This window comes from Lathyrus oleraceus, chromosome 2, assembly GCF_024323335.1.
Source record: "Lathyrus oleraceus cultivar Zhongwan6 chromosome 2, CAAS_Psat_ZW6_1.0, whole genome shotgun sequence".
NCBI classification, from domain to species: Eukaryota; Viridiplantae; Streptophyta; class Magnoliopsida; order Fabales; family Fabaceae; genus Lathyrus; species Lathyrus oleraceus.
Window position 1 is genome coordinate 258,265,921 of NC_066580.1, and position 15,280 is coordinate 258,281,200.

Here is a 15,280-nt window from a genome sequence, read left to right on the forward strand (position 1 = left end):
CTTAATTGCTCGATCACTTATATTATTTTTGTCTAAAAAAGTGTTTGTGAATTGTTTGGAAAATTGTTTTGAAAAGAGAATTTAACTTTGTAATGATTCTTGTATGAATGTATACAAAGTGGTTATCCCGTTTTAGTTTTGAAAATTGTTTAGAAAAATATAACTCGGTAATGATTCTAGTATGAATGTATACCAAGTGGTGATTTTCTAAAGGCATTTTGAAAGGTGTGAGGTGCAAAAAAAATGTTTTAAGTTGTGAGCCAGCAATTAAGAGTTATACCGACCCAAGGTCTTTATGAGCATTTCCTATCCTTATGAGGGTAAAACTGTCATTATTATTGAGAAATAAGTAGTTTTATCCTTTGGATGTTTAAGGGTCATCGTAGGGTCATCGATAGGTCATTGAAGGCAACAGTTACGAGGATATCTTAGCATTCGAAGGGACTATCATCTTTTAACCGTAGGCAACATCGGAGGGTCATTGAGGGACAAAGTTGTATATTCGAAGGCAACATCCGAGGGACTATAATTTATTTTATGATGATTTAACCGAAGGGTCTTTGCTAAGGGTATCCCCACGTTCGCGGGACATGACCGTAATATCGTAATCGTAAGGCAACAAAGAGAGGTCCAAGATCACTTATTCAAAGGCAAAGTTTTACAATTAATTATATATTTAGGATGAAACTCCACATTAAAATTATTAAAAATAATATATTAAAAAATTAATACATTAGAAATTAATACATTAAAAATTAATTTAGGGTGAAACTCCACAAGGGTATCCCACAAATAAAGTGGAATACCTAGCCAATAACCTTTTCCTGGGATATGTGAACCTTTACGAAACTCAAAAAAAAGAGACATGTCAGAACACCAAATCAGGGTGCAATCGAAGATTACACCGGAGAAATATCACAACAATAGATAGGATAGGATGAATAATGCATGGCTATGATAAAACATAAAAAAAAACAGAATAGAAAAGTCAGCTACTGTCTCGTTCGCCTCTGCTTCGCCTAGCGAAGGCCAGGCGAATATTCGCCCCAGGCTCGCCTAGCGATGTGCTAGCGAGCGGCCACGGATTTTGAATTTGAAAACAGCCCCATGTTAGGAACCTTGAATTTTTATGGCATTTAATCACAGGAACAACACGGTCAAACATTCAGGGTATTCAGGCATATTTAAATTCACATACGAAAGCAAATTATATATCAACATTTAATCATGATGCATTATATATGCAAATATGGCCAATTGAAAGTATAAACAATAGAGATACGCAAACCTGTTTGCCAATTCAAGGTTGAAGGGGTTGATCACTTGTGGTATCGGAATGAGTTAGGCGGCGGGAATTGGGCGGCGGTGGCTTCGGTGCGGATGGGCTGCTTTCCGGATTTCTTTACTCTGAATTCTCCGGGTTGGCAGGGTTCCTATGCCAAAGTTTCTATCCGTCCTTCTCTGTTCTCTCTCTTTCTTTTTCCTCAAGGTTTTGTTCCAAGGAAACCTCAGAGTATTTTGCTTCTCTTCCTTCTTTCTCCAGTGAATCTCCCAGTGTAAACTCCAAGTCTAACTCCCCCGTCCTTTTCCTCTACTGAAACTTCAGTATTTATAGACTAATTTTGTGGGTAATGGGCTTGGAATGAGGAAGACCCAAGTCCAAAATAATTTGTTATATTTTATTTATTTATTTATTTTAATTATTTAATTAATTAATTAATTAATTAATTAATTAAATTTTTTTTTTTTTTTTTCGTTTTTTTTTTTCGTTTTTTTTTTTTTTTTTTTTTTTTTTTTTTTTTTTTTTTTAGTAAAAATGATGGGTAATTTTTGGGGTATGACAGGTCTTCTCCATGTCTTCAGGTGCCATCTTGATCTGATTATAACCGGAAAATCCATCCATAAATGAAAAGACTTTGAATTTAGTTGTATTGTCTACCAACATATTAATATGTGGCAGAGGAAAATCATCTTTCGGACTGGCTTTATTCAAATCTCTATAATCAACACACATGTGGACTTTTCCATCTTTCTTAGGAACATGCACAATATTGGCCATCCACTGTGGATACTCGAATGTAACAAGAAATCCATCATCAATATGCTTCTGCACTTCCTCTTTAATCTTTACTGCCATATCAGGATGAATTCTTCTTAACTTCTGCTTGACTGGCGGGCATGTTGGCTTCAACGGTATTCTATGCTCCACAATCTCAGAATCCAAACGAGACATATCTTGATAGGACCAAGCAAACACATCAGAATAATCTCGAAGAAGATCAATCAACCCCTTCTTAGCTTCCGGACACAGTTGAGACCCAATCTTGACTTCCTTCACATCATCCTCGGAACCCAAGTCGACTAGTTCAATCTTCTCTTCAAACGGATGAATGGCTTTCTCCTCGTGCTCAAGCAAATGGGATAATGCATCAGATACTTCTTCATCATCATTCTCTTCCTCAACTTCAAACACAGGGAAATCAAAGTTTGGAGAGGGAGTATGATCATTATATTCAATGGGTTTGAAAATCAACATGCATAATGATTTGATATTTTGATTTTAGAGAAGTGGAGTGCAAACAAATATTATGCAGATGGAAAGATTATTATTTATTTATGTTTTTTTGTGATTACCATTTTCAGAAAAATAAAAAAGTAAAAATAAAAACATCATAGATGTGGATGAATAAAATTGTACTTTATTGATGATAATAAGAAAATGCCCGACAATGTTCACTTCTCCCTTAGGCATAGGAGAAGGATTTTTCCTAAAATAAATAAAAACAAATTACTTAGAATGGTGAATGACAGTAGGAACATCAATAGCAACCCAGTTGTTGCAAGTCTGGCCATGCGCACAAAGTTGGCGCAAGCTTCGTCTTCATCACTGTCTTCTATAGTGGCAACTGAGTGTTGATCATTCTCATGAATGAACCCTCCATTGCGGAATATTGGTTGTATAACCTTGACTTTGGTGTTGAATGGCCCTGGTTGAAGTCCCAACCCTGTCCTATTCTTGTTCTCGACGACTTCCACAACACAATCCCACTTATCAATATTGCCATCCTGAATAGCCTCTTGTGCAACTTTTAAAGAAGACATGGGTGCCCCAGCTTTCTTAAATTCATCAGCAACAGACAATGCTTAGGATGGCATTCCAACTTCCTCCTCAGCATCAACATAAGTAAAATATGACAATTGGCTCACCAACAATGCTTTCTCTCCACCAACAACGACAAGCTTGTCGTTCTTCATAAATTTCAGCTTCTGGTGTATAGTAGATGTCACAGCTCCCGCTTTATGAATCCATGGCCTTCCTAACAAGCAACTATAGGCCAGGTGGATATCCACTACCTGGAAAGTAATTTGGAAATCACTCGGACCTATCATCACCGGAAGGTGCACTTCTCCAATGACAATTTTACGAGAACCGCCAAATGCTTTAACAACTACGCCATTGTACCTCATCAGGGCGCCTTGATAGGAAAGTATTTATAGAGTTTACTTTTGCAACACATTCAATGATGACCCAGTGTCAACTAAAACATTGGACAAAGCATCCTCCTTACAACTCATCGAAATATGTAATACCAAATTGTGATTCATGCCTTCCTCAGGAAGTTCTTCATTACAATATCTCAAATTATTACAAGAAGTGACGTTGCAACAATGTGGTCAAACTGATCCACAATAACATCGTGTTCAACATAAGCTTGTTCCAACACTTTCTGCAATGCTTCTCTGTGTGCCTCAGAATTCATCAATAATGACAACACAAATATTTTTGACGGGGTTTGGAGCAACTGCTCCATAATGTTAAATTCACTTCTTTTAATCAATCGTAATACTTCATCATCATCGTTAGTCTTCAATTTGCTGGATTCACTAGACTGACACATTGGAGCACTAATTGGATCCACTGCAGGAACTTCTGCCTTCTTACCCTCGAAAATATCCTCAACATCTTTCGGAAATACTGGACCAAACACCCGACCACTATGGGTCACCTTCGCAATATACGCAATGTTTACCACTGAGTCTGCAACTGGAAGAGGAACCTCTTGACCATTTTCTATCATTGTGGCATTATACTGGTATGGCACAACTTTATTGAATGAATAGGGGACGAGGCCCGCTAACCGTATAACCAACGACGATACCGATATATTGACATTATTGATGTTGCTGCTATCGAATTGAATAACTACCCGCTCAGGGGTCTTGAATACTAGCACGATGACGTTCACATTATCTCCCATATCCCTTGACTATTGAATCTGGATAACACTCTCATCCATCAACTTCTGAATATCCCTTTTGACAATCATACACCCACGGGGGTTCATACTACAAATGACACAACCGTCATGGTCATGTTCACAATCACTAATCAAACACAAAGTTCTATGCATCTCCACCAAAGATCTATGAATACGCCTCACATAAAAAACTCTAAAATTCCAGGGACATCCGTCCACCATGTTGACAAAAGCATTACCATGAGCAGGCAAAGGATTGGATTTCACATTTGGCGCTCTGTTCTCAAAGGACACCATATCATTCTTCACAAGCTTTTGAACTTCATACTTTAGTGGGTAAAAATTCTTTATATCATGGCCAGGGGCTCCCTGGTGAAAAGCACAATGAAGATCAGGATTGAACCACCATGGTAATGGCTCAGGAATTTGCGGAGGGTTTCTTGGTTGGACAAGATTCTTGAGTACGGAAGACGGGTACAACTTTGCATAGGTCATAGGAATAGGGTCAAAAGAGACATTCTTCCTTTCAAAATTTTGTTGATGATTGTTGTTGTAGTTGGTTCTTTGTTGCAGTTGTTGTTGATGTTGTTGTTGAATTGGAACTGATTGATTGTTGGAATCATTGGAAAAAACTATACCTGGTGCTGATGTTGACGGGATTGGGAACTTTTCCTCACATGAGGCCTCCTCTGCCTCCCATTTGACACTACATTAGTTTCTCCTTCCTTCTTTTTAGAAAAACTCCCACCATACCTCTTACTGGTCGACATTTCGTCTTTGGACAGACGCCCTTCACGAACTCCTTCCTCTAATCTCATCCCCATGTTTACCATCTCAGTAAAATCATTAGGGGCGCTCGCAATCATACGTTCATAATAAAATGAACTCAGCGTCTTCAAGAAAATCTTGGTCATCTCATTTTCTTCCAAAGGTGGACTAATTTGAGCAGCCAACTCTCTCCATCTCTAAGCATATTCTTTAAATGTCTCCTTATCCTTCTGAGACATCGACCTCAACTGATATCTATTTGAAGCCATATCAATGTTATACTTATACTGCTTGACAAAGGCCTCACCCAAGTCATTGAAAGTATGGATGCTAGCACTATCCAAGCCCATGTACCATCTCAGGGGAGCTCCAGTCAAACTGTCTTGGAAGTAGTGAATCAACAGCTGATCATTATCATTTTGAGTAGACATTTTCCTGACATGCATAACAATATGGCTCAACGGACAGGTATTCCCTTTGTATTTTTTAAAGTCCGGGACCTTGAATTTCACCGGAATTTGGACATTGGGAACCAAACAGAGTTCAACAGCACTCTTGCCAAATAAATCCTTTCCACTCAAGGTCTTCAATTTCTTGCGCAACTCAAGAAATTGATCCTTCATTTCATCCATCTTCTCATAGACATCTGGACCTTCAGACGACTTAGAGTGGTAAATAGTTTCCTCAACATGAGGCAGAGTATAAACGATATGAGGAGGTACTGACATGACCGGGTTAGATGTCGATAGAGAAACAAAAGTAGGTGCATACCCTTCAGGCACAAAATTTGGTGGCATTCCCCAAGGGAATCCAGCAGGCATAGCAGGAACAGACTGGATGGCAGCAGTAACATGAACAGTTGATGAAATAATCTCTGAGATGACAGTCCTCTGAGGAGGAGAGTTGTAGGAGACGGTGACGGCTGGTTCTGAGCAGCAATAAAGGATTCCATCAATGTCGTAATTCTGGCGATCTCGTCCTTCAACTCTCTATTCTCTTGCTCTAAATGCTCAATTCTTTGCAAATGATTAGCTCGAGTGTTGTAGTGGTGAGTCATCTTGGCTGATACACAGAAGAAGAACTGATAAGACACCTGGAGGAAGAACCCTGTTTATGCAAATGATTTATGAAATGCAATGTTTTTTATTTATTTTTTTAATTTCAAGGAACATATGAGGTCTTATTTGCAAATATAATAATAATCATCAATAATAATAATTCAATTGACCATAAAATCTCTTTTTATTCATAAAATTTTGGAACGATTACACTGAGTATAATTTCAGAAACCAAAATATAAATACAAGATGTAGGTGTTTAATTGGCTGCATTGTATGGTAAAACACTAGCTGGATTCTAATGTCTTGACTGATGTCATGACATGCTGTGGAGGTGTTTGTTTGACTGCATTGTAAGTTAGAATATCTAGCTGTACTCTGATGTCTTGGCTGATGTCATGACATTCTGAGTAGTGTACTGCAGGATTAGCTAATACAGGATTTATTGAATGTCAAACTGGATGTTATGACATTCATCCCTGTCAGCAGATACTGAGAAATAGAACAGTTGGTATTCTGTTAGAACTCAATATTTATTTTCAGTCTGGTTATCAAGGAAGTACCAGACCTGGCATAAGGCCTACTGTCTGAATGTCAAACTGGATGTTATGACATTCATCATTGACAGCATATACTGAGAGTGGTTTTCTGCTACACTTCAGTATGTATCTCAGTCTGTTCTTCAGGAGGATAACAAACCTGACATAAGGCTAATTGTGTAAATGTCAAATTGGATGTCTTGACATTTACTAATGTACGCTGATACTGAGGTATGGACAGATTGGTCCTGTACAGTTCAGCAAATTTGTACAGTCTGTTTTCAGGAAAAACAGACTTAGCATATGGTCCTTGATTTGGATGTCAAACTGAATGTTGTGACATTCATTCCTGATAGCATATGCTATATTGTAGGTTGTTTAGTTTTTCTATTTCAGCATTTTTCTCAGGCTATTCTTCAGGGATTCAACAGCTGAGAGAAAATCCAGGAAACCAACAACCAAACTACAATTAATGAACCTAACAAATAGCCTATTTGTTAGTAACCTAGATGTGGAATTTAGGGGAACTCGCTTGACCTTAAATTCAGGGAATACAAGTACAAGGCCCAAGTGCTGCAATATAGACCTGACATTTCCTATGCAGTTGGAGTGTGTGCTAGATACCAAGCAGAGCCCAAAGTGAGCCACTTGAATTAAGTCAAGAGGATTCTCAAGTACATCAATGGGACTTGTGATTATGGTATGCTGTACTCACATGGTTCTGAGCCTGTCCTATCTGGGTACTGTGATGCAGACTGAGCTGGGAGTGCTGATGACAGAAAAAGCACATCAGGAGGATGTTTCTTCTTGGGAAACAATCTCATATCATGGTTCAGCAAGAAGTAGAATTGTGTATCTCTGTCCACTACAGAGGCTGAATACATAGCAGCTGGAAGCAGTTGTTCCCAACTGGTGTGGATGAAACAGATGCTCACTGAGTACAATGTCTCTCAAAATGTCATGACATTGTTCTGTGATAATCTCAGTGCCATCAATATTTCCAAGAATCCCATCCAACACAGCAGGACCAAACATATTGACATTAGACATCACTTCATCAGAGATCTGGTGGAAGATAAAGTGATTACCTTGGAACATGTAGCCACTGAACTCCAACTGGCTGACATATTTACAAAGGCTCTGGATGCTACTCAGTTTGAAAACTTAAGGGGCAAACTGGGAATATGTCTCTCTGAGAACTTATAGCAACCAATGATGTTTGGGATGTATTATTTAATATCTCTGCCTATTAAACAATTGGAAGTGTGCTCTGATTGGTCAACAGATCATAGCTATGTCACTTGCAACAAGTGTGGCAACAAGAGGTTAAGGACATACCCTAACTTGAGGCAGCCTATGCACCTGCAGGAGTTCAAGGACAATGTTCATGCAGGAGTGGTACTGGATGTCAGACACAAAGTCATGGCATCTGATATGGTGGTACCTACTATAAAGCAAGAGTGTGTGACTACTTGATCAAAGCTGTGAAGCAAGATCAAGTGGGTGTTGACTTGGTTGAAACTGTGAAGTAAAACCAAGACTGTAATTCTGTCATTTAGGTGTAATTCTGTTTATGTGGATATGTAATTTAAAGTGTTGCTTTGGCAACATTTTTGACAAAAAGGGGGAGTAACAGGTGATACCCCAGGACAACAGATTGTTTTGCTAAACAGCTATTCAGGACAGATATTCAAGATCCTCTAATCCAGAGGTTGTGCTGCAGCTGATGTTCCACTTCAATGAGTGTGAGTATGTATGTGAGTGCTGCAATTAGAAGTTTTTATTTAACTTCTGTATGTGTGCTGATATGTGAAGTTTTTATTTAACTTCCATGTGTGTGAGTGTGCTGCAACTCTGAGTGTATTAGCTAGGTTAATTTCCTGCTACATGTATGTTTTCCGCTGCTATGTGTCATACCCCAAAAATTACCCATCATTTTTCCTAAAAAAAAAAAAAAAAAAAAAAAAAAAAAAAAAACGAAAAAAAAAAGAAAAAAAAAATTTAATTAATTAATTAATTAATTAATTAATTAATTAATTAAATAATTAAAATAAATAAATAAATAAAATATAACAAATTATTTTGGACTTGGGTCTCCCTCATTCCAAGCCCATTACCCACAAAATTAGTCTATAAATACTGAAGTTTCAGTAGAGGAAAGGGACGGGGAGTTAGACTTGGAGTTACACTGGGAGATTCACTGAAAAAAAAAAGAGGAGGAGAACAGAGAAGAACGAATAGAAGTTTTGGCATAGGAACCCTGCCTACCCGGAGAATTCAGAGTAAAGAAACCCTGAAGGCAGCTCATCCGCCCCGAAGCCATCGCCGCCCAATTCCCGCCGCCTAACTCATTCCGACACCACAAGTGGTCAATCCCTTCAACCTTGAATTGGCAAACAGGTTTGCGTATCTCTATTGTTTATACTTTCAATTGGCCATATCTACACATATAATGCATCATGATTAAATGTTGATATATAATTTGCTTTCGTATGTGAATTTAAATATGCCTGAATACCCTGAATGTTTGACCATGCTGTTCCTGTGATTAAATGCCATAAAAATTCAAGGTTCCTAACATGGGGCTGTTTTCAAATTCAAAATCCGTGGCCGCTCGCTAGCACATCGCTAGGCGAGCCTGGGGCGAATATTCGCCTGGCCTTCGCTAGGCGAAGCAGAGGCGAACGAGACAGTAGCTGACTTTTCTATTCTGTTTTTTTTTTATGTTTTATCATAGCCATGCATTATTCATCCTATCCTATTTACTGTTGCGATATTTTTCCGGTGTAATCTTCGATTGCACCCTGATTTGGTATTCTGACATGTTTCTTTTTGAGCTTCGAAAAGGTTCACATATCCCAGGAAAAGGTTATTGGCTAGGTATTCCACTTTATTTGTGGGATACCCTTGTGGAGTTTTCACCCTAAATTACCTAATTAATTTTGATGTATTAATTTTAATGTATTAATTTTAATGTATTAATTTTAAGGTATTAATTTTAATGTATTAATTTTAATGTATTAATTTTAATGTGGGAGAATTCCTCCTAATCACCTAATTAATTGTAAAACTTTGTCGTTGAATAAGTGATCTTGGACCTCTCTTTGTTGCCTTACGATTACGATATTAGGTCATGTCCCGCGAATGTGGGGATACCCTTAGCAAAGACCCTTCGGTTAAATCATCATAAAATAAATTATAGTCCCTCGGATGTTGCCGTCGAATATACAACTTTGTCCCTCGATGACCCTCCGATGTTGCCTACGGTTAAATGATGATAGTCCCTTCGAATGCTAAGGTATCCTCATAACTGTTGCCTTCAATGACCAATCGATGACCCTACGATGACCCTTTTACATCCAAAGGATAAAACTACTTATTTCTCAATAATAAGGACAGTTTTACCCTCATAAGGATAGGAAATGCCCGTAAAGACCTTGGGTCGGTATAACTCTTAATTGCTGGCTCACAACTTAAAACATTTTTTTTGCACCTCACACCTTTCAAAATGCCTTTAGAAAATCACCACTTGGTATACATTCATACTAGAATCATTACCGAGTTATATTTTTCTAAACAATTTTCAAAACTAAAACGGGATAACCACTTTGTATACATTCATACAAGAATCATTACAAAGTTAAATTCTCTTTTCAAAACAATTTTCCAAACAATTCACAAACACTTTTTTAAACAAAAATAATATAAGTGATCGAGCAATTAAGAGCCCATGGATAACCATGGATACAAAGGGTGCTAACACCTTCCCTTTGTATAATGTACCTCCCGAACCCAAAATCTAAATTAAGGTCTTTCCTGTTCTTTTCCACCTTTCCTTATTGGATAAAAGAAAAGTCGGTGGCGACTCTTGCTAACCGCGACATTGCGATTAAAACCACAAAAAGTCCAGTTCACCGTATGACAGAACTGGCGACTCTGCTGGGGAATAGCTAAAAAGAGAGGTTACCTTAAAAACAAGATCACTTATTCAATTTGTCTGATTTATTTTTAAGGGATTGCTTGGGTATGTTATGCTTGAGTGAAAGATCCTACACCCGGATCTAGTGTACCTTAGGTAAGTAGCAAGAGATCATCGCGACTGTCCGGCGTATACTGGAATGGTCAAAATGATGGCTACGGTTAATGTGGCACTTTGGATGTCCTGATGTTCCTCATGTTAGTTGAGGAAATATTTGGCATTCGCGTGGTGTCATAAAAGCATTAACCAGACCTTTAGAACCCTAATTGACTCATCCTGGCCATTAGAAAGTAGTGAGATAACTGGCTTCGGTTCCGACTGGAGTTGGTTGAGACTCGATACTACACTCTTTGAGATTGGACTTTAGGGAAGCTTCGGTCAACCACTTGGTGTTGCACTGAAGTGGACTTAAGGAAAGGTCAATGATTTGAGATTCTTCTAGAACCCGGTTACTATTCTAAGACAGGTTGAACCCACCAAACTTCAGTGGGGAGGGTACTTACCTATGGAACTCATGCAAGCCTTAAAACCTAGGAATGATTGTTGTATGACTTGCTTATGCTTGTTATTTGTTTAATATCATAATATCATAACATCATAACATCATAACATCATAACATCATAACATTATGACATTGCACTAATCACTTCGAGGACTTAGGGATTTAACTTGGCTCTATTTTGTAAGGCTATGGCTCCCAGGAAGACTATCCGGATAAATTTTGTAGTCATCTCTCCTTAACTCAAGGATTTAGTGTCAGAACTTCCTGATCAGGCTCAGTTCGTCAAAAAGCATGGTTCTCTCCTCGATTTGGTTACCACTGGTTTCAAAGAAGATATGATGAGAGTCCTATTCCAGTTCTTCGATCCTAAACATCATCGCTTCACATTCCCAGATTATCAGTTGGTGCCCACATTAGAAGAATTTTCCCAGCTGCTTGGGATACCTATTCTTGATCAAATACCTTTCAGTGGTTTAGAAAAGATTCCGAGGTCCGAAAAAGTTGCCGCAGCTTTACACATGACAAAGTCAGATATTGAAGCTAATTGGGTAACAAGAAGTGGAGTTAAGGGTTTACTTGCCAAATTTCTGATGAATAAGGCCCGAGAATTCTTAAAAGTCATGAATGTCCATGCTTTCGAGGAGATTCTAGCATTACTAATCTATGGTTTGGTGTTATTCCCTAATCCAGATCAATTCATAGATATGAATGCTATTCAGATATTTCTCGCTCGTAACCCTGTGCCTACCTTGCTCGGCGACATTCTGCATTCCCTTCACACTCGTACTATGAAGAGGCAAGGGACTCTCATGTGCTGCATACCTTTATTATCCAGGTGGTTTATTTCGCACCTTCCTCAGTCAGTCTTGAAGAATGAGCAAAGTTTGAGATGGTCTCAAAGGATAATGTCGCTCTCCCACTCAGACATCCGTTGGTGTCCTCATTTCAAAGAAAACAATATCATCATTGACCGTTGTGGAGAATTCCCTAATGTACCACTCATGGGGATAAGAGGAGGTATTACTTATAATCCTGCTTTAGCCCTACGTCAGTTTGGTTGTGCTCGAAGAGATGGTCCATATGAAATAATTATACAAGGCACGGTGTTTGACTATGATAACGATTCCCAAGGTCTCCGTCAAAGATTTGTGCGAGCTTGGGGCATGGTGAAAAGAAGTACTTTAGGACAGAAAAACTCTATTCCTATGGAACCTTATCTCAGATGGGTCCGCACAAGAGCTCGTGAACTTGTCATGCCATATCTGGCAGTCGGACCACTGATTGTTGAACCAGAAGCTGAAGGAGGTACTCCTCAGATCGTTCCTTATCCAGATATGCCTACCGATGTTGAAGAGTTAAAGAAGTCCTGGATCCAGTTGAGAGAGGAAAGGGATACTTTTGAAGCCCAGTTCTGTGCTACAAGGAAGAAGGTGTTAGAGCTCACCAGCCAGCTTAATGAGGAACGAAGACTCAATACATATCTTCGCCCAAAAAGAAGCCGTCCCTGGGAGACCTGAGCTTTTATTGTATTTTACTTCTTATTATAATGAATATTAATCAAATATTATTAATAAAAGTGGCTTTCTTTTTTGGTAGTTTATGCAAAATTAAATTCCAAAAGTCCTTGAAAACATTTCATACATTGCATAGCATAACATGACATTGCATAACAGGTACTCTAAAAGGATCAGTATTCTCACGGTTTTCCTTCAAACAGAAAAATGGACCTCGAACAAACTGTCAAAGATCTCCAGGCTCAGAATGCTCAACTCCAGGAGATGATCTTGAACTTATCCAAGGGGCAGGAGGAACTGAAGACTCTCTTGCTCAAGAAGAAAAGGACAAGAAATCTGTGAGGCACATTAACCCGGGAAGAAGGCAGTTTACGAAGATCAATATGACTTTAGCACAAGCACTGCAGGGTATGCTAAAAGTAAATTTAATTACCCTCAGAGATCCTCCTGCAAAACCCAACACTACTTCTCCTCGTTATAATCCCAACGCCAGGTGTGCCTATCACTCCGATAGCCCCGGGCATGATACGAATGATTGCTGGTCGCTGAAGAACAAGATTCAGGATATGATCGATGCTGGGGAATTTGAATTTGATCCTCTGGATATTCCTAATGTCATCACTGCTCCTATGCCCAATCATGACAAGACTGTTAATGCTGTAGAAGATGTGAATAGCGATTGCAACTTGGATAATTGGAAGGCTGAAGACACTATTCCAACTTCCTTTAGTCAGGAGTAATTGTTTGTTGTTTATTCAATGTATCAAATTTGGTTAAATGTTTTGTCATTCTCATAAGCATATTCATATTCAATAAATCAATGGACTTTTTGCATTCAAATATTGCGCTCTTTATCTTTCCTGTCATTTTTCAAATAAGCTATGCTTTCTTGCACACACTCACGTAACAAATTGCGTATCCACATCCACTCTGGATCCTGTTGATAATAGTTCTGCTACTGTTCATTATGACTTCGAAAATCCGATCTACCAAGCCGAAGATGGAAGTGAGGAAGATTGTGAAGTACCTGAAGAACTTGCCAGACTGTTACTGAAAGAAGAAAGGACTGTACAGCCGCATGAGGAGTCAATTGAAACTGTCGATCTGAGTACTAAAAGTAGACAAGAAGTCAGAAGCCTCTTGGGGCACTTGAATTACATTGCCCGGTTTATATCCTACTTGACTGCTACTTGCAAACCTATCTTCAAATTACTGAGGACAGTCAACAGATGATGAATGTCAGGAAACTTTTGATAAAATCAAGAAGTGTCTCCAAGAACCTCCAATTCTGACACCACCAGTTGAAGGAAGACCTCTAATCATGTATTTGACCGTGTTAGAAAATCCAATGAGGTGTGTTGGGGCAACATGACGAGTCTGGTCGAAAAGAGCATGCCATATACCGCCTTAGCAAAAGGTACCGACTGTGAAACAAGATACTCATAGCTCGAGAAAGCTTGCTGAGCTTTGGCTTGGGCTGCTCGCCGACTAAGACAGTACATGTTGAATCATACCACTTTATTGATTTCTAAGATGGGTTCTATCAAATATCTATTCGAGAAACTTGTTGTCTCCTGAAAGAGTTATCACTGATAATAGTGCTAATTTGAACAACAAGATGGTTACTGAACTCTGCACGCGGTTCAAAATAAAACACTCTAATTCTTCTCCGTACCGGCCAAGGATGAACGGCGCCGTGGAGGCTGCTAACAATGTCCAGAAGCTTATACAAAAGATGACAGTAATGTACAAAGACTGGCATGAGATGTTACCATTTGCTTTTCATGACTATCGCACTTCAGTACGCACTTCGACAGGGGCAACTCCGTTCTCTTTAGTCTATGGAATGGAAGCCATCTTACCAGTGGAAGTTCAGGTTCCCTCGCTAAGAATCATGAAAGAGGCGGGCTTAGATGAAGAGGAACGGATTCAGACTCGACTCGATCAGATAAATTTGATGGATGAGAAGAGACTTGCGGCTGTATGTCATAGGCAGATATATCAGAAACGCATGACCCAGGCATTCAACGAAAGGGTCAAGCGACAAGTGTATCAAATTGGCGACTTGGTAATCAAGCGTATCGTGCTACCGCAAACTGATCCCAGAGGCAAATGGACTCCCACGTACAAAGGGCCATTTGTAGTTAGGAAGGTATTCTCTGGTGGAGCCATGATACTTGCTACAGTGGATGGCGAAGATTTCCCGCATCCCGTGAACGCGGACATAGTTAAAAAATACTACGCATGAAAAAGACCCGCTAGATCGACGTATCTAGGCAAAAGTAAGGGCATCCCGGCGAACCAAAAGGGTTCGGGCAAAAATTAGGGATATATATAAAAAAATGTACACCCGGCAAGTCGAAAACTTGAAAAGGTGGCTTGGGCAAAAAAGGGTATCCTGGTGGACTGAAAACCTGAAAAGGCGGTCCAGGCAAAAATTAGGGATTAAAGCGTATGACTATGTCCCGTTCTCAGTCAACTTTCATCCAAGTTCAAGGGACTGACCAAGCCAATCACTTCTATCCGACAGCAGGGGATGAGATGCTTGAAGACATAATGGCAGTAGTAGACTTAAAATCAATAGGACTTTTTCTGCATAGCTTTCTCTTTGTTTTTGACAATTTCCTCTTACTAGGATTTCTGTCTCCTTGTACACAATT